Genomic DNA, 20,774 nt, shown 5'->3' on the forward strand with positions numbered 1-20,774 from the left:
CTTCACCCAAACTAGCCAGCAGAGCAGCCTACTGAGGAATGGTGGACTAGATGAGCAGTACAGAGCAGGCAGCCTGCAACAACCAAGTTGCATTTTAGAGAGCCACATCTCCACTGCAGGCATATTTATACTATGCAATGCAGCACAGAGGTCCCTAAATTAAGTTTGGAACGGGTAATTTTGGAATTTGAAACAATATAGCCATGTCAAGAAATAGTCTGATATGCTTTTCTCTGGCGGGACTCTCAGTTTTCTCTGGATCTGTGTCTCTTTCACAGAGCTTCTGGCACAGCAATTAACTCTCTTCCTGCTCCCACCCCTGAATTTGTGTTAACAGAGATGTCTGAGGACAGAGTCCAAAACAGATCAGGGAAATAACATGCAAGTTTCACACATTTTTGGAGAGGTTTTGTGTATGCTTTAACCTGGACTGTTTCACTGATCTCACGGTTGCATTAGCACAACTGTGCCACAAGGGCAGGAACGAGCATCTGGAAATTTCTTTAACCGGCTTTGCCACTGGAGAAAACATACCACCGAATTGCTTGGCCATTGAGGTATTCTGCTTCAGTTAATTAGCTCTGCTGAAAGGCTCAGTTAATTAGCATGGGTGTAGAGTTGCTCTGACACAGTTACGCTGCTTGCAAGACCTGAGCTAATCCCTCTGCACAGTGCTGCAGCATGCCCTGTACAAAGTAGGGAAGCGAGAGGAAAGCAGCAGGCATGGTATGCCTCCCCATGCCTTCTGGGGACCTCAGCCCCCGGCCTCGCTGGCGGCTAGACCTGTCCACCTCCCATCAGGAGAAGCTAAAAACTGCTTTCTTTGATGCTGCTTCGCATACCTCTGCATTTGCCTCGTTACTAACCCAGGCGATAACGCAAGTAGACACCAGTTCCTCGTTTCCTCGCACAGCCTGTCAGCTGGCCTGGGCCTCAAGCGGCTGAGGCGGGCCTCGCCAACCTCCTGCTAACCTGGGAAGCCCCGCACTAAAACTCCTACGCGCCCCGCAGCCAGGAGGTACAGCCCGCACGCCGCAGGCGGGGCGGCTCCGGGAGCAGACCCTGCCCTCCCGCTGGGGCAGGGACTCAGCAGGGACCGGGGCCGCCACGGCCGCCGCCCGGGCAGCCCTGCCGTGCGGGGACAGGTGCCCGCCAGGCAGCCCCGGCCAGGGCGCATGCGCGCCCGCCGCGGGGCGGTGAGGGGGGGCTGGAGCCCCCCCCCGGGGGGACTCCGCTTCCACTCACCCCCCCGCCCCGCCTCGCCCGTTCCCCCTTCCGGAAGCGGCGGAAAGTGCCGAAGGAATCCGAGTGGAGCCGAAGCGGGGAGTTGAGGACGGAGGGGGGGGGACTGCCGGTCCCGGCCGGGCCCTCCGCTAGGGGGCGGGCGCGCTCCTCGCCGCCCCTCCCTCCCCGCCCCGCCCCGCCCCGCCCGCCCAGCCCAGGCGCAGGAGCCGGCGGCGGTGGGAGCGGGGTCAGTTGCGTGGTCTCGCGCTCCGCACCTGCTCGGCTCGGTCTGCGCGGTGGCGGCGGCCGCAACGGCCGTAACGGCCTTCCGCGCCCCCTGGGGGAACGGGGCGGCGGCGGCGGCGCGGCGCGGTGCGGTGCGGCGCGGCAGGTACCGGGCGGGGCGGCGGTTGCGGGAGAGGCGCGGGGCGCGGAAGCCGGGCTGCGGGGAAAGTTGGCGCCGCTGGGGCGCCTCCGGGAGGCGGGGGCGGCGGTGCCGCCGGGGCCGCCCCCGCGCCTCCCTCCCTCCCTCCCTCCTCCTCGGCCGGCCGGCGGAGTGCCCGGGCGGGCAGCTGGCCCCGCGCCGGTGTCGGGCTGGCCGCTGGCCCCGCGGGAAAACGGCGGCGGGGGCGAGGGCAGCTCCCGGCGGCTGGCGGGGCTGGAGCGGGGGCGAGGGGGGAAGCAAACGGGAAGGTGAGCGGCGCTGCCGGGCTGGCTGTCAGCCTGCAGCCAGCCGTGCCGTGGCGGTGGGGAGCGGACGGCTCGGGGTGCCCCGAGGCGCGGCGCTGCTCGGTGGGGTCCCTCCGTCTTCTGTTCCCTGCCGCGCCTTGTGTTTTCAGCGGGGTGTGAGGGCGCTGCGGCCCGGCGGCCCGGCAGGTGGGCACCGTCGGGTCCCCGGGGGGGGGAACGGGGGAAGGTCCCGACCCCGCTCGCTCCTGCGCTAGCCTTTGCTGACTCGTCTCATAGGGCTGGTTTGGCTCCTTCCCTCATCCGACCTTTTCTTCTCTCAAATCGTTGGCGGAGCACCGCGGCTAGGAGTTTTCTCGAGCCCGTCCGGGCACCGAGTGCCTGAGGCGGGTTTAGGAGAGGAGCGCTGCGGGCGCAGGGAGGCCCTGCCCGTACCCCTGCCCACACGGACGGACGGACGGCTGCTCGGCACGGGTCTGACATGGAGTCACAACTCCAAGCCCTGAGATACAGTCCCACAGACTAGTTACCAGGAGCTACCTCACCTCAAAGGCTGCCGGATCTCCACAGTGGTTACTTTCAGCGTTTTGGGTGCCGATTTACAGTGTGGAGATATAATAATCTCCAATACCTATAATCCATATACCAATCCAAATACCTATATATCCATACCTATAATATATCTAACACATATATAAATATATGTGAAGTGTGAAAACACGTTACCTTATTGGTGTTGTGAAACAGATGCAAAGACAGTAAAAGGTGATATTTTTTTAAATATAAAATTCCCATTAATCTTAAAGCATTTCTCATTTCCTCTCTTTACTGAGATTATTACTAGTCAGCCTCTCCTTCTGTTGCATGCTGCTTTCCTCCCTTTCGAAGATACAGGGGGTTTTTTTTGGTTTTCCCTGCTAGGATGGTTGCTTCCCTCGTGGCTGTACAGCTTGTCTTACAAATTGCTCCTGCTTTAATACCTGTGTAATAGAAATCAGAACAAGTTAGTGCTTTGATAATATTAAAGACTGGTACTGCTACTTTGATCATCCAAAAACTTTCTTTTTCGTAGAAATATTACTGAAGTACTAATTTTGCACAGAACTGCATAGAAAAATTATTTATAAAAAATTAATTTAGATGTGTAGAATACTTACTTAGCTTTGGAGGGGAGTTGCACTTTCACTTTTTTTTTTTTTAAATTTATCTGAAACTAGTCTGTAGAAGAAACAAGTTGCCCTTATTACCTGGGTGGTTTTGATTGTGAAGGAAACCGTTAACAAACAGGAATGTGGGGAAGAAAAGTCTGCTTAATTACAGTATCTGGAAAAACTTGCTAATGAAATACAAATACAAAACTTTTATGCTGCTGACATTCTCTGGCACTGTCTTGTGGCAAAAATGTCTTGATGGGTTGGTGACAAATGTCTAATACATCTTTTTTTTTTTTTTTTTTTAGTTCATAAGAAAAATGTAATATTCCACGTACTTTGAAGTACAGTTAACAAAACAGCTCATTTGAAGAACCAACTTGTGTTGATAAGATTGATTTTGTTTCATTAAACACCTAATATTGCTGGCAGTACATTCCTGGAAAAGCTTTTAACACTTGTCGTCTCTCTCTCTGATTTAATAAGCATTTCTTCTGTGTCCATTATCATCTTTTTTGCACATTCTAAGAGTGGGACAGTTCATGATTTCAGGACAAAAATTTTGGGTAATATTACAGTGACACGTTGTACTGTACAATACTTATCTTTTTACCCCTACACATCCAAAATACTTTTAGTACAAACTAAGACTGTAATAAGACTATAGTTAAGTGAACTTTGTAATTTAATGGCATATCCAGAAAGCTCCATAATTGCTTCTTCATTTATTAATTTGTATTATTGGTGTAATATGCTTAATGCAGAGGATGATAATGAAAAAGGTAGTGTGGTAGTAACCACACTAGCATATGTTCATGACTTGTCACGTGATAGATCTTGTTTTCATCCACTCCAGTGGTCTAAAATAGCAACTAATTTCTAAAGATCTTGGGTAGGTTTTTTTAATAGTCAGTATTATAATAGAGACAGTTGCCCATACAGTTGTCTCAGGGGAGACCTTATTGCTCTCTACAACTACCTGAAAGGAGGTTGTAGCGAGGTGGGGGTCGGTCTCTTCTCCCAAGTAACAAGCCATTGGACAAGAGGAATTAGCCTTAAGTTATGCCAGGGCAGGTTTAGATTGGATATTATGAAAAACTTCTTCACCAGAAGGATTGTCAAGCACTGGAACAGGCTGCCCAGGGACGTGGCTGAGTCACCATCCTTGGAGGTATTTAAAAGATGTGTAGATGTGACGCTTAGGGACATGGTTTAGTGGTGGACATGGCAGTGTTAGGTTTACGGTTGGACTCAATGATCCTAAGGGTCTTTTCCAACTTAAATGATTCTGTGATTCTATAAATTTCTAAGCTGTGACCTACTTTTTGTACTGATGGGTAAATAATAGCTTTACATAGACACTAAAAGAGTAACCTTACATAGGCACAACACTAAAAATGGTGCATACAGAAGCCATTAATGTTAAATTCTCCAAGGTGGACTAAATGCAGGTACAGTGAGCAGCTCTTCTGTTTTGTCACTTTGTGTGTTCACAAATAATTTTTGCCATGTGGGAATCCATACATAAGATTGTTAGTTACAAATTGAGCAGTTAAAAGCAAACTGACACTTAATGGTGAAGAGGACCATTGTTACCAACCATGTTATTTTAAATATGGTAAATGTGCATTGTAAGTTTTGTAGGAACCTTGTGGCATGTTTTTTTGAATGTGAAACAATGCCATAAGCTTTATAACCATGAAGTTGAGAACTGGTTGCTGTCAGAGGCAACAGCACGCGGTCATCTACTGAAAAGTTTGCACTGAAGTGGAAAAGCGAGAGAACAACATTTTTCAGTTGTTTTCCCAGAACTACAGCTTTGAGTATACTAAGCCAAAATTACTTATTTTAATTCCTCCTCATATTAGTTGGTGTTAGTTTGTAGCATTGGTTTCTCTTATTTTCTGGCTACCTACGTGTAGCAGTGCAATGTATATTTTGTTCTACGGTGGTAAGCGCACGAGGTCAGTCAACAACGTTGATGAGCACTGGCGCTTCCAGCTTACAGGTGTCTGGCTTGTGGTGAGAATCCCCCTGATGGGAGCATCAGATACCTTGGGCTAGAACATGGGACAGCTTTCACTTGAGTAGGAAGCTACCCAGACCAATCAACAGGTAATTCTGAGCTGGGGTTGTATCGTAAGCCCACAGGAAAGGCAGGGTTTAGGCAACTTACTCCAAGCTATGTGGAAGTGTCAGTATTGCCTACAGTTTTGTTTTGGAGTTAGATGCTTTTCATGAGCTATAGTGTTTTCTTGTTATCAAGGCCTAGAAATCAGAAGGGGTGTGTACAGTCTTACCTCATGACAAGTGTGAATTAATGGGAGGTAAGTTATTCTGTTGGGGTGTTTACTGAGGGGGAAGAGCAAGTGCAGAGGCAGTTGGAGTGGAGTAACAGATGTGCTGCAAGTTCCATCCTGACTTATCTTGAGATTATTTATTCTAATCTCCCCATACCCTAAGATACCATTGCCTTCATATCAGTGTGTACTGAACCTTACTATGAGTTCTTATTTCTATTATTAGCATTGTAATATGAAACTTAGTCATGTGTCCTATATAGGACTTTGTACTCCTTTTCTTTCTTCCTTTCATATCCTTCTGCAGAAAATAGTTCATGAAATGCTAGGAAATCAGATAATATAGAAGACATTCTCCAATCATGTGCTTTATAAAGCTTTTTTGGTCTTAATTTTTACATTACTCCTGTAGGTAAACTGCATTCAAACTCTTGAAGAGCCTTCTCCCTAAGGAAAACACTGATGCTTCCTTGTGTAATTCAGTCCCTTGAGCTGTGCTGAAATCATCATGATGCTGATGTCTGGTCGTGCCTATCTGCTAGATTTTATGTTTTGGATTTCTAAACATTGCAGATGAGTAATGGCAACAAAGGGTTCCCATCTGCTGGGCCGGGAAGATTCAAGAGAAACTTCAAAACCTTGTAGGTGCTCAAAGCACTGCTGTACTGTCGTTCATCTGGTGAGTCCCATGTGCTCTTGGCTTCCAAGTTTGAGAAGTCTAAGCAAAATCTGGGCTCTGGGCATACATTTGGAATACAGATTCTCTACCTGGCCCTCCTCAATAAGACATGAGGTATTTTTAAATCAGTTTCCAGAAAAAAAGTTGAAAAAGGTAAAAGCAGAAATGTTTTCACTGTTCTGAGCGTTCCTCCGGCTTTGGCTGGCACACTTCCACAGTTTGAGGGCCTTCTTTTCTCACGGGGCCTTGCTGTCTCATCTCGGCATATGTCTTTGTCCAATAACAGCACCTCTCCTTTTATTAAATGTGGTTCTTCTGTCTGAGAATCCTCACCGCTGATTTAACAGGAGAGCGTATCACTGCATGAGGGATGCGGTGGATCTCTGCAGGCTGTAGGCCCTTAGTCTGAATCCAGCACATTATCCTAATTGCCTCTGTTTGAAATGAAGATCATTAGGATTGGGCTAATCTGATTGATTTCTGTGGCTAGGTTCCCCCTATTAAACTTCTGCAAATCACTATTCTGTGTGAAGCTTAAAGAACAGTAGAGAAGTGGTGCAGTTTTACAAACAAAACTGAAATCACAAGAAATAGTGAAGCTTGCACGTGGTACAGCCATACATTAATCTGCCACGTTGTCTGTAATTTAATCAGTTACCTCTCTTGGCAAGTTTAGGTTTCATGCAAGCACTTACGGCAACGTATGTTGGGAAGAGGGAGAGTGTCCCAAGCTTTGAAGTAAGACTAAAAGCCCTGCTGGGGAAACTGTGTTTTTTTGAATCTGAAATTCAGAGGAGCTCTTCAAGCTAAGTGATCGTAATACCTTTTCTAGCAGAAGGAATTTGGGGCTTTTTGAAAGGTATTGCTTTCCAAAAGAGAAACAGATAATTTTCCTTGCATCACAGAGTAGAACTACAGCCAAAGTAGTATGTCGCATGCTTGCTTCTATTCAATAGGTTCATACTGACCAATTCGGTATGTTTCAAGAAGTAATGTAGTAAGCCTTGTCACGGCCATCTACTTTCTATCATGTATCATCTTCTATCTACTTCTATCATCAACAGCCAGCTTTTATCTTCCTAATTCAACCTAGTTCTCCGTGTGCTCTGAAGCTGGTTAGATAATTACTCTTAATCAATACTGTGCAGTATTAAGGTAGTAACTTACCAGTCATAAGGATCTTGTTTTTCTTTTTAGAACTTCCCCACTAAGATTTAGTGATGTTGCTCATGGAAATTCATGAAAAATGGGAGCAAAAACCAGTCCTTAATTCAAACCTGTACATGTGTTATCATAGCGGGCAGTAAAATTTTACAAGGGGTTCGAGAAGTTTTTCATCAATCAAGGTGAAAACAAAATCAATATATTTTTAAGCTCTCTGCAAGAAGAAAAGTGGATGTACAGAACGTGATTCTAACTCTACTTTGCTCTTCTATCGTAATGTAATATGAAACTAATTATGTACTCTTCCTTTAAGTTCACATAACCTTTCAAACAAGCTAAAAGGTTTCATTTCTGAAATAGTAAAGTGGACAATACTGAAGTGTACTTTGTTTTTATTTTTTATATTCTGAAAGAGAAGAAATGGTAAAATTCATGTGAAATCATAAAATGCTTCAACCTTTGTAGCTGGCAAATGCAGTTCCAATGGTTTGGTAGCAGCTTTAATTTTAGTGATTCTGGCAGATGCCAGTAGTACTAACCAAGGCTGGATGCCTCAGTGATACGTTTTAAATATCAAGTAAAACATAACATGCACAAAATAAAGCTTCCTTTTCATTTTTTGTATATCAAGAAACAAAGCTCCTTTTCAAAAGTCATTTATTATTTACACTATTAACCAGATTTTTTTAAAAAATACCTTTGGAAAAAGAGCAGTTGTAAGCAACTGAAATCAACAGTAAAGTATTTCAGTATTAAGTCAAATGCTGTTTTGTTTGCACTTTAAAGTACCAAAGTAGTTACGATTTGATGTCTTGTTCATTGATTTCCCACTGTCCTCTCCCACCACCCCCAGACAGATTCTGATGTGGTGTGTGTAGTGTTACAGAAAGCAAGCGGTTCATAACACCAAACTGTGATGAGTAACTATGGCTATTTTCCTAGCAAGTTATGTGATATGGTTACGCTCTGTGGAATGACACATTTTATGAATCAAAGCTGGGCGCCTGAGCTGTGACTTGTATATGTGTGGGGTTTTGTACTGTAGTAGTGTTGTTGTGTTGTTTTGCCTACAGCTGTGTGAATATGGATCCTGTTGTTCAACATGGGGCATCTCACAGGGATTGGCCCTGAGTATGCAGAGGTCTGATCTCTGCTCTTTCACTGTGTTTTGGTGGTTTCTTTTAAAGCTTAATATTTTTATCCCAAGTATTGGATGTATGTGCAGTTGGCTTCTATTTCTACATCTGTATCAGTATCAAATAGTTTTCATAATTTTGGCAATTTTCTTTTTTTTTCATGTTCTTACATAAACAGGAAAGGACTGCACTTCTTGAACTCTAATGGTACAGGTAGAGGCACAGCTTTTGCTTGTAGGCAAACTTGGACATGTCCCTGAAGTTAAGTGCATGCAAATACTTTTTGATTGCTGTGGTTGCTTCAATGCTAGTGGTTTGTCTGGAAGAGGGTAACTTCTTGAATGTGTTGCTAATGTTCTAAATAACATGTTAACAATCTCTAGTCTGCAGATGAAGGAGGCTGTACTTTGGTCAAGTTGAAGATCAGCTAGCATATGCTAAAGTACAGCTTGCCTTATCTTCATGTTGTTATTTCAGAATGTGTTAGTCCATGTTTACTATAGGAAAGAAAGGTGTCTTTGAGCAACCTAGTGAGCACAAGTTGTCCTGATTGCCTTTCAGTGGTTGTTATGGGATGGGACAGTTTCTAGTTTATGCACATGCTTCTAGCCATACATATATATATATAAAAAAGTAAAGATTTATTAAAGCACCTTGGAAACTAGTTTAAAAAATTTTGGCTAACATCCTGGCCTACAGTGTGGATTAACTCCATAGTTATGGTATAGTTCAAGCTTTTATCATGTCCCTGGCTTCTTATTTTTGGGTCCAGTATGTCAATGGATTATGTTAATTATCAGGAGGCTTTAAGGAGGTCAAGTTCTTGAACTCTGATAGTTCAGTCTTTCACACGGCGCTCTCTAGACTACTGTTGTTTGATTAAGATTTCCACCCTTGCATATGCCTAACTCGGTGGTTTTAAATCTTGATTCTCTCAATTAATTTATCAATTGAGGTAATTGTTTATTAGAACCATCCTTCTATTAACGTGAATGATATATAAAGCCTGGTTGCAATTTCAGTCTCTGTCCTGCCCATTGCTACCTCCAACTATGGCTTTCTCAGATGCCTGGTAAAAATAGTGTCACAGATTTTGCTTCATGGAAACTCATTGGTGAACTTTAGTTTGGGTAGAGCATAAGCCACTCTCAAACTAATCTTGTACGTTATTCTATTCAGGATTAGTTTGAAAAGAGATCATGTCTTTTGGGAATCTTTTTACAGAAAGATACTATTTTATTAAGGATCATAAACCTTTTTCCTCTTCAAAACTTGTTTCTATAAATATAACTTGTTTTGCATGACATCTGAAAATGTTGCTAAGAATTTAGTCATGTGTGAGTTTGCATACCTAGTTAAGAACTTAAACTGTCCATGTATTTAATAAAATAATTTTAAAAAATAGTAGAACAACACAGCTTAGGCTGGTCATCGAGGTATGCAGCATTTGGTGGCTGTTTGTTACGATTCTGAAAGCCAGTGATATAATCACAAATATTTATTTTTACAATATATAATTGTAGGGAACAGTTTTGGGGAGGGGATCAATACTTTCCATTTTACACCAAAAGTAATAAGCAATTTGAGGTGTCACTGAGAAAATTCAGATTTACAAATATTGGGCAACTCTTCATCTGTGAAAATACTGTGATACTGTACTCCATGTATATTAAATTAACAGTAGCTTTTAATAAGACTGCACACAAGTGGTTTTTTATATTTGCATCCATGGTGGAGCTTTTTTTTTGTTAAAAACAAAAAAACCTTCAGCAACTGATTCTTCTTGCTTTCAGATTTGTTGTTTGACTTTAGCAACACAGTTCTTTGAAGTAGTTGCCAGAAAATTTCATAAGCTGAGGGAAAGTCTGTGGGACTGCACCAGTGAGGGTGCGCTACTGCTGTGGCAAGAGACCAAAAATCCCTGACAGATTTCAGCACTCCCCAGCAATTGTTTTGTAGTAAAGCAGCTGTCTTAATTGTAGCTTTCTGTTCATTAAATTCAGTAGATTTTAAATTTATTCTCCAGCTTTGGTTATATATGTTTCCTATTCATATTGAAAATGCACACCTGGAGAAAAAGATACCTATCTGAAGGAAGCTGCTGGTTTGGCACCTGGGAGCTGATAAGGCTCCAGGATTAAGGGGAACACAGTGTTTTTTTGGTAACTAGGAAGTGATTCAGTGTTTAATAATGGGAAAGGTTGTGTTTTCTTTTGTCTCACGCCTTTTCTGAGCAGATGTGACTCCATTATTTTTCAGATAAATATTTAAACTTTTCATTCATTCTGTCCTGATATGTGGTACCTTTGACCAAAGGTACCAAATAACTGATGGAGCATGTGAGTGTGCTGTTACTGTTCAATTAAGAAGCACTTAACTGACTAACAGCATTCTGCTTCTAGCCAGTGTGCTGTGTGTATCAGGTAGTGTCTCCCTGGAATGAATAGGGAGCATCATACTTTTGTTGTCACTGAATGCATAGGCTTGCAACATCAGGTTTCTTCAAAGTGTGAAACAAATGCCTATCTGCCAGTGTAATGGTAACAGCTAACTTTTATTAATAGCATGTGCTTTTCTGGTACATTATTATACAATAATTCACCACCATGATGACCCCCACCCCCTGGCTATTTACAAATGCACAGTTGCATTCGGTATAGCACCTTTGACATCTTGTTGTGGTGAAACTGTCTGTACGCTTGATAGTAACAGAGGGCTATGTGTTGTGATAATACCCTTTTGACACCAGCTTCACATGTTTGGTAAATGCTTAAGCACAAATACAGTGCTTTGAATACTTTTTTCCCTATTTCCTTAGAGATTTAATTCCTTATCAATATATTACATAACATGAAGGTGAATTTACACACTTAATTTCTAACTCCTTAGGTAAAGATGGGAGACTCTCTGTTTTTTCTTTTCTGTCCAGGTGTTTCACTGAGCATTCTAGGAAGAAGTTTGCCCCTCTCCAAGGATTACTTGTTTTGTTACCCAAGTGTAGAGCAAAACCACTGGAAGCCCTGCTCCAGGTTTTCACTGTGGCCTGGCTGCTGTTACACATTCCTGCCTCTCTCATTGGGGGTTGTTTTTGTTTTTTTTTTTTCTTAATTGTGAAATTCTTGTATTTTGATGTGATGGAAGTACTACACTTAACTCTGTTCTGTAATGTAAAATTAGTTATTTCTTCTTATCGATATGAATAGAAGAACACAATTACAGAGTTGTTTAAAATCTGTGGTAAATTGGTAAACCCTGTTTATTACATGTTAATTTATGTTGAGCTGAGTATATAGGCTTCACATCCTGAGATAGCGGTACATTTGGTTTTACAGTAAGTGCCACTTATCTAACTATAGTTGGTTTCTAAACAGATATACCTGACTTGTGAGCAATTGTAGGTTTTGTGGTAATCAAACACCATGATTCAGTGGAATATGAAGCTGGGTATATTCAGAATAGACCTAGTAACAAAGGTAATTCATCACTGGAATAACTTGCTGTTATTTGTGTTGAATTTTTGATTCTGGAAACATGATATAAATAATGTTTCTTCAAAAAACCACATCCTCTTGGAGCAAAATGATTGTAGGAGAGTTGCGATCCTTATATGTAGGAAATCAAGCTTACTTACAAAAGTAAGGACTCTGGACAGTAAGGACAAAAGGAGGACTCTGACCCTTTATTACAAGGAGTTTTGATAGATAACAAACTTTTCCAATAGCATCTGCTGAGATTAATTAATGAACTGAACTGTGGTCTTAACAAGTGAGCCCCTAGAATCTGACATACTGGGGTCTAAAGTTAGCTCTGTCATTGGGTAGTCTCAAGAGCAAGAGATTTTGTTACTATTATCAGTTACAAACTCTGTTACTCGTTAACCAGGGCGTGCTATGTTTGACTGACTTGGAGTAGTGTCATGTTGTGTGCTAGGGTCATTCTGTGTTTGTTTTTTTCTAATTACCTGGGAAGTACATCTTTCCCAGTATAAGAGAACTGGTTTAAAATTTCTCTTTTGGGTGTCAAAGCAAGGAGCCAAAGACAAATACAAGCTGTGTTAAGCTAGTATGAATAAAATAAATCTGCATGTTGCTTAGTCTGCCAAGTGCCGGACACTGTAGCTTTTTTTATCACCTCATTTACTAAAGGCAAAAGTAGCTTTTTTGTCTCCTGTTTTTCCCTCTGCCTCCCATCCTCCAAACATTTGTAAACAGAAAACATTAACTGAAAGGCCAAACTTGGTGGCATCCCCTCCACAACTTAATTAAAAGTAAAATTACTTCTAAGCCCAAGATAACATGCTTGTCCTTACAACTTTCTCTACAGAAGTAGATTGTAGGCCAAATTTTATAGGCGCTCTGAAGAAAGTGTTCCCCTAAGTGTCACCTCGGTTGTGTGGATGGTCGCAGCACTGGGTCAGTCCTGTGCGTATTGATGGTCCTCAGCTGCCAGGTGCATGGACCCAGAATTGTATGATGGCCTTTTCTTGGTTTGAGGTGGCTTGTGTCGTTCATTGAAGCTTGTTTGCTTTTCTTTATGGCAGTGAGGAGAAAAACTGGCTTTACAACCATTTGCTCTACGTTATAAGGTAAAGTTGAACTCTTAACGTGGGTAATAAAAAAAGCCTGTTTTACTGGACTGATTAGATGGCAGCTTCAAGGCGAACGGTGAATGTGCCTCTCGCCAGCAGAAGAGGTCAGACAGCATGACAAGCCTGGCTTTATTAGTCTCCTTCCTTTCCATCCGTTGAGATCCCTTTTGGCAGTTGATGTGTGACAAGTAAGCAAGGTGAAAGTTTCTGTTTTTTCAGTACTTTTAGCTTTGATGTCCTGTCAGGTGACCTAAAAGAGTGTTGGATCAAATGAACGTTCAGCTCCTGAGTCTGTTTTGTTGTCTAAAGGATGGTTGTCCATCACTACTCCAGTAATGTTCTATTCTGTTGGTTAGTTTCAACACACTTTATTAAAAAAAAATAAAAATTGAAAAGTCTTGAAGACATTAAGCTGTGAACTATATAAAAAGGTTAGTGCCTGCCCTAAGGATAGGGCTTCAGTGTGAGGCTCAGCAGGTGTATATATTGTTTTGCCCACAGGGTAGTGAGTGAGCAGGTGCTTGACTTGGGTTCAACCGCTACCTACGTTGCTTCACTCTACATCCTCCAACTAATGGCTGGGAAAGACGAGAGAGGGGACTGGTGTTACGAAGCGTATGTGGGACTCGAAGGCTTGGGATCTGGGAGCAGAGAGAGGAAGAGCTCAGGCTTGGAGAGGTGACAGCCTAGGATCTTAAGGGATAAGAGTAGTAGTACATACATGATCAGAGGCATCCTGGCATACCTTTGACTCAGGAGGACAGTGAATGGTAGCCACCAAAAGGAATCACTGATATATTACCAAATTATTCAATAATAAATAAATAACTTTAACAGTTACATATATCATAAACTATAGTTACTTGAAATAAATATTCTGCAGACATTAACTTCTAATGCCTGTTGGTTCCTGCTGCATTGCTAGTGTTAAGACATGACAGTTGTCCAGTGTTGGATAAGTTCTGCAATTCAGAGATGTCAGTCTTCACTTCATACTTAGACTATATTATTGGACAATGTGATACCTTAGGTTAGTGTGTTGAAATTTGAGGATGAAATTATGAAATTGTTAGTATACTAAACTACCTGTTTATTCTTTGATTTATATGGAGGGGTTTTGTGTTTTGTTTGTTTGTGGTTTGGGTTTTTTTGTTGTGGTGTGTTTTTTTGCTGTTGGTTTGGGTTTTTTTTTAATTAGATGCCTGGATATAAGGTGAAAAAAATCTTTCCCTTGAGAACTATTAAACCTTGGAATATGTTGCCTAGAGAAGTGGTGGAGTCTTCCTTGCTGGAAATAGTCAAGGTTTGACCTGATGGGACCCTGGAAAATCTATTTTAAAGCCCTGCTTTCAAGAACAGTTAGACCAGATGATCTCCAGAGATCCCTTCTAACCTAGATTTTTGTGTGTTTCTGTGATCTAGGTCATACATAGCCATGTTTTTCTAAGATACTGGTGATAGCTTAATGACAATAATATAAATCTTGTTAAAATAATAGATTTTTTTTTTTCCCCCTGCTGAAAATAAATGTGGGAAATAAGTCCACTAATGCAAAACTTTACCACCACACAATGGTACGCATATTAAGGGAGTTGACACTGTTGTTCTATATTAGAGAAATAGCTAGAATACTGATACTCAGTTATTTTTATTTATATGAGAGCAGAGTCTAAAATGAGGAAAGAGCTCTCAGTCAGGTTGCCTCCTATAGGATTTTGCTTATGTACACCATGCTGCTGGAGTAGTGTTTAAAAACCTAGTTTCAAATATAATCAGAAAGCATTTGACTAGTAGTACCAAATACCTTTTTTTGCTTTATTATTGGTTATATATAAATGATGAAAGTCTGAATGAAGAAGATTTTATGGCTCTGTGTGTACATATATATATACACACACATAATATATTGATATATTTGTTGCAGAACAAATTGAGCATGTTAAGACAAACTTATAAATAGTGGAGATATATATATGTTTCAAGACACTTTGAGGTAGACAAATCCTGGGGTTTGGGTTTTTTTCTCCCCCCCCCCGTTTTTTCCAAAATGGCCAACTGTAGTGGTTGGGCTTCCTGCAGCAAGTCTTTTTGGTTTTGTCCCAGTAGTTTATTGTAGAAATCATTCAAAAGTCGATGTACTCTTTTGACATTCCCTGTAACAGCATGCTAACTAGCTTTTCAAATTGTGCCAAGGAAATTCTGCTGTGTACTGGCTCAGGAAATAATCTGAAGGTCTGTGTTAGCATGGTGATGTCTGTGTGTATAATACATGATATAATACATATAATACATGTGTATGATGCAGCAGAAAACCTAAAAATTTAGACCTGACTTTCAGAATGGAACTTCATTGTCTCTTACTGGAGACAACAAAGTCCTGTAAGCTGCTTCACGGCAAAATATACTTAAATATTCAAAACCTTGTGTGTTAACCTGTGACTGACTTGCATGTAAAATTAAGTGTAGGGACTACTTGTCTTAGTTATGATTTCAGTTGACTTTATTTAGCAACTTTTGGATATTGTTTGAAATGCTTAACTTTGCAATCAAAGCCATGTACATATATATGTACTTTATAAGCCTGTTTTATAATGACTCCTCCCTTACCTCTGAATTTGGCTGTTACTCTCAGGCTATCTTTTTTTTTTTTAATTTTTTTTTATTTTATTAAGGGGAATCCATGGCAGTTGTCTTAGCTAGTAAAAACATTTCAGCAGGGAAAAAACAGTTATAAGGTCAGCTTTTCTCTTAAGTAAAAACTTTCTATTTTTTTAACTCCTGTGTTGTTGCTGTTGCTTTTTTTTTTTCCTTTTATTGTTTGATATGTTTCTTTGCATTTAGATCAATCATACCTTTTTTTTCCCCTGGAACCTAGCCACTTTAGGACCTGTTCTTGAAGTGTGGAGCAAGGTGTTTCCATTGTGCTTGCCTGTGAGAAGAGATGTTCAACGTAGATGTTTCTTACTCTTTCCTGACTCCTTAACCTAATTGCAGCCGTCACAGGCCATGTTCAAACACATAGCCCCGCTTCAGGCACTGGCCTGCTGTCACCTTTCTGTACTGATAGCTAGATGTCTAATTAACTATTGTTTGCACAATTACAAATATAATGATATAGGTGACAGCTTCCCTTGGCGGGGCGGGGAAGAAAGGGAGAAAAGATCCTCAAATGGGCTAGCCCTAAAATAAAGAAGTTGGCAGTTTTAAATGCCCACTACTGGCAAGGAGTCCATTTTCCCCAGGCAGGCAGGGCACAGGATTCCCCTGGGGTTTGTAATCAGCAATGAGGCTGTGAACCTCCTGCATTAGCAGGTGCTCTGGAAACACCATCTCTTGGCCTTGTTTGTGAACCTGCTTCTCGTGCCCTGGTGGGGAATTACGGCCGCGTGGTTAATGAGTTGCTTGAATCTCCACGTTGGGTTTTAGCAGCATGGCGTGGTTTGATGGCGTCAGACTGCTGCTGCAGCGTGGGCAGGGGTGTGCTGGGGTTCAGGGCCCTGGAGCTGCTCACTTCGGGGGACGGTGGGGGCCCAGCGCAGCCAGGGCTCACTTCCAGACTCGGGTTTAGAGCCTAGTTTGTGGTCCAGTTTTGGAGGTTTGCGTGGCTGGAAACCAGAGGAGAGTGGCCATCTGAAACTCATGTTTTGAATTTTTGAAAAAGGTGTGTTTTACCCAGAAAGAGAGGCAGGTTATTCTGTGGTTTTTGTTTTTGTGGTGTTTATTTTTTCCTCTTAAGTAATGCTTCAAATGAGGTGTTAGTTGGCTGTAATAAACCAAAATTAATTTTTATCTTTCTTTAATTTCCTTTATTTTGGCTTTCAGTATTATTCCAAAAGATGCATGACTCCTTTGGTCACAAACATTTTTTAATCCTTTCTTTACTGCATTTCTAATGAGAGTTGTATTTTGATACTGAATTTCTTAGGCTTGGTAACAGTAGAGTTGACAAAGAGGGAACTGGAATAAACTTATTCACTAGTAGCTGGACTCATACATTTAGGAAAAGGTGCTACAGCCTCATAACGACTTAACTTTACCTCAACTATTTGGATATCCTGCTCTCTTGGCCTTCCAAATGTTTGATTAATTAATCAAAACAGTTATATTAACATTGGTTTTCTTATGGAGCAAATTACAGTATCATACCTGTGATTCAACGTATTAAGTAAAAATAAACATAGTCCACGTGTATGTACACATTTCTTTCTTACAAGCTTAGTACACTACAGTGTACTAGTTCAATTTTGTGCATCTTTGACAATATTGACAATTTTTTCGTTAATAGTTTAATACTGGTCATTGAGCATAAAGTTCTTGGAGGTAGGAAGAAGGCAATTTGTTAAACTGTTGTATGCTGAAATATGGTGGGAAGCTTGGGGTGGAAGAAAGTAATTAGTATGGTCTATGACGATGGTTGTAATAATGCTGCTGGATAGAGTTGTCATCTTTGTTCTTCTGAGGTTTTCATTTCCTTCTGTTTCTGGGGATGGTAATGGGGGGGAGCTGAGGAGTTGGTCTGGAAGCGTTAAAAGTGAATGCTGGCAAAATATTTTATACTTTAGCAGGTCAAATCTTTATCTGTTTAGAAAACAAGAACTTAAGATCTATATTTAAGTCTAGCAGTGCCTATCTGGCACAGAAAGTTATGTGCATATGTGGTCACTGTTAGTCAGCTGTCTGTACACTACGTATTTGAGTAACATTGGAGAAAAAGATGACAAATTTGGCAGTAAGAGAATGCCACATAGTTGAATGAGATGTATCTGACTCCTTACCCAACTGTGCAGATAACATTGTTTGAGATTTTACTAGGACTAAAAAGCAATGCTGTCAAGGAAACATTTCAGGCTCAGCATGAAATCATACTATCTAATGTTTATGAAGGGAAATCCACAAAAGATGCAGAAACTTCAAAGGGCATTAAAAAAACCAACCAACCAAAAAACCCCACCCCAAACCCCCATCTTGTATTTCACAGTAATTGATGGCCTAAACCCCCCCTTTTTTTTTAATGCTGCTATCAGGAATTTGTACAAATGAGAACATCGCCTATCCTAAATCTTTTTTTTTTTTTTTTTTTGCCTGGCTCTGATCTAGTTCCTTAGGAACCAACTTTATTAATCGTTTTAAAGATGCCAAGTAACTCCCCTCCATGATCTTATCTAATTTCTTCCTCCACTCTGCGTTGCTGTCATACTCTTGTTACTGTTTGCTTTGTTCCAACCCATCCCATTATGCTTTTATTCATCCAGTACTTGTTTTCATGTCTGGTCTTCTGCTTATTCTACTTGAAACCCCCTATACTCTACAGAGCCTGCACTAATAATTGATTCAGTTAGCCTTATCAGTTCTGATTTATTTTTCCATTTGAACATTATCTGATACAATGCTTTTGAAATTTATGGAAAGGGGAGCCCTTTCTTCATGAATGCAATATGAATCAAACCAGGAGGTGTTCCCTTTGTGATTTTTTCCTCAAGGTTTTGAACTGCTTCCCAGCCAGAGCTCTGCTATGAAGTTCTCGGACTTCCCTTCCAAGCACGCTGCTGCGCTTCTCTTTGACTGCTTTGCATTTGCTTGCTCAGGGTAGGCAGCCAGCCTGTCACTGCATTCAGTCCCCAACAAAACTCTTCTACCACTTAATTCTGTCTAGTCCTGCAAATTGTCTTTACTTTGAAAGGATTCCTGTTCTTGTCATATTGCTTCAAAAGGAAGACTGTACGCTACTGCATGAATTTACCCCAGTTGAATGTTAGATACCTTGCTTACTAATTTTGGTGAAGTTTTGGCTAGATCTGGCAGTTAATTCCCATTACATGCAGAAGTTGAATCCCCACCCCATTTTTGCAAGGGACAAACTTGCTTAGGTGAAATTCTGGGCTTTATTAATAGTAGGAAAGTGTATATGGCATAGGCCAGAATTTGTACCTTGATTCCAAAGATCAGGTGGGGGTTGAGTGCATTCAGCATGTGTAAATATTGATGTCACATTCAGAAAGCTCTTGTGGGCAAGCAGACCACTTACCTGGTTATGACAAGGTACATTTTGCACTAGGAAAGCAATTAAGATAAAAAATACTCGGCTTAGTTTATTTAATGGAGGTGTAACTTAGGGTAGGCAATCTGGAATAGGGGCCATTACCTTTTACTGATCACAGCATATGCTTAAATATTAGAAATCTGTATAAAATTTTAGGTAATAGCTTTTAAAATCAGGTTGTTAATCTATTCAGTTACTGAGGTAAAATAAGCTTGACAACATTGTTTGAAGAATTGATTTCAAATTAATTTCTCCTTTAAAGTTCTCATGACTATCAGTTCTTTCCAGGGAAATCGGCTGTTCTGTCATTGATTTGCCTTATCACTTGCTTTTGGTCAATTGACTAGTCTTAAGCAAAACCAGAAACATAATATTCTGTTTTCAAGTAGTCCTTGTTTTGATGCCTTTTCTTTAAAAGATATTTCTGGTGTATTGCAGGGTTGTGAAAGAAATGCTAAAGAAAGAAAACAGTAGTTCTGGACTTCTGTCCTGTTTCCCAGTCCAGCTGTACTGTGATCATAGCTCTAACCTGATAAGGTGCTGCAGTCAACTCCCTCTTCGCCTCTCCCAGCCCTTCCACATTAAGTTTTGAGGAATTTGCCTATTGGGAGGCATTACTCATTATCATTGCCATGCAAAAGTGCCTAATGGTGGGGGAACTGGGAGAGAGATACCAGATCTCAGCACTATAAGCAAAGCTCTCCCTTTTTTGCTCCTGTTTCAGTATAAACCAGCAGCGCTGGCCCAGTGCCTGCATTCCTCTGTAATCGGTTGCCACAGCATGCTAAGATTGCTTTGAGGGAAGTAGATAAATATTCTACCTGCCAGCCAGGAATACAAAAGCTGAAATAGGAAGGATTGGGGAATGCCAGATCTACTTGGCAAAACTTGGTGTGTGTGTGCTTAAAAATGCCTGGCATTGTCTTGTGTATTAAGTGACTTGAAACTTAAAAACCAAACTATCCTCCAAGTTTAAAACTCTGCAAAATAGCAGCAGTTGATATATAGTGGATAATAGAGATGCATTCTCAAACAAGGAGGTTATTTAATTCTGTAAGTTATGTGAGCACGGCTGTGTATGGGAGCTTTAACAAGCTTGTCAATACAAAGTTCAAGAGACTTGCATTACTTCAGATAGCAACAGGAAGCTGTGTTATAAACGCTTATTTGTTGGATAGCTGTGTTAAAAATGAACAAAAACCACCTAAGTGGGCTTGAATTACTTGTGAAGGCGCTATATGTCAGTAGGAGAGTTGAAGAAAAAACAGCAAACCCAACAAAACACCAAAAAACCTAAAACACAACAAAAAAACAAAGCCAAAGGTGTACTCCACTCAAGGGCAAGCAGCTCTTTACCAAGTCACCTTTCCAAAATCACACTCTATCCCGCTCCATTTTACTCTCCCAAACTCCAGTCATGGCTTGCCTGGCTCCTGCTTGCTATGAATGCAGGCTGCCTTCCCTCGGCCTCCTGAGGGGTATCCCCTTCACTGGCCTCAGGTTTCCAGCTTCCCAGTATGGTCCCCTTGATTTGGGGTCGGACAGCAGCTGTCAGAAGAGTGCCTGCGCCTGTTCACATCATTTCTAGCCACTGGAATAAGCAGACTTCCCTCTTTGTTAGCACTGTGAATTAAAAGCTCGCACAACTGAGAAAAATAAGTGTATCACTTTGGTACCTTCATGGCAGAAGGTTTAGCATGTGTTTTCCTAAAAGTTGGCCCAATATTCTCACCCACCCTGTGATGGCAGGAGGATGCTCTGCCTGCCCTGGTCTGGGGAGGTGTTCTGTGCTGCCAGGGAGGGAC

At 41.6% G+C, this 20,774-nt stretch overlaps 1 protein-coding gene across 2 annotated transcripts in view; it reads left to right on the top strand.

Moving 5' to 3' along the window:
- Window positions 1–1,447: 1,447 nt before the first annotated feature.
- Window positions 1,448–20,774, top strand: part of PTPN3 (protein tyrosine phosphatase non-receptor type 3) — a 134,131-nt gene continuing 114,804 nt past the window's right edge. For both annotated transcript variants that reach the window (XM_072852967.1, XM_072852969.1), the window contains exon 1: window positions 1,448–1,601. The gene's annotated coding sequence lies outside the window, so the exon portion shown is untranslated. The remainder of the gene's footprint in view (window positions 1,602–20,774) is intronic.

Source organism: Ciconia boyciana, chromosome 2 (assembly GCF_034638445.1).
Source record: "Ciconia boyciana chromosome 2, ASM3463844v1, whole genome shotgun sequence".
In the NCBI taxonomy this organism is placed as follows: domain Eukaryota; kingdom Metazoa; phylum Chordata; class Aves; order Ciconiiformes; family Ciconiidae; genus Ciconia; species Ciconia boyciana.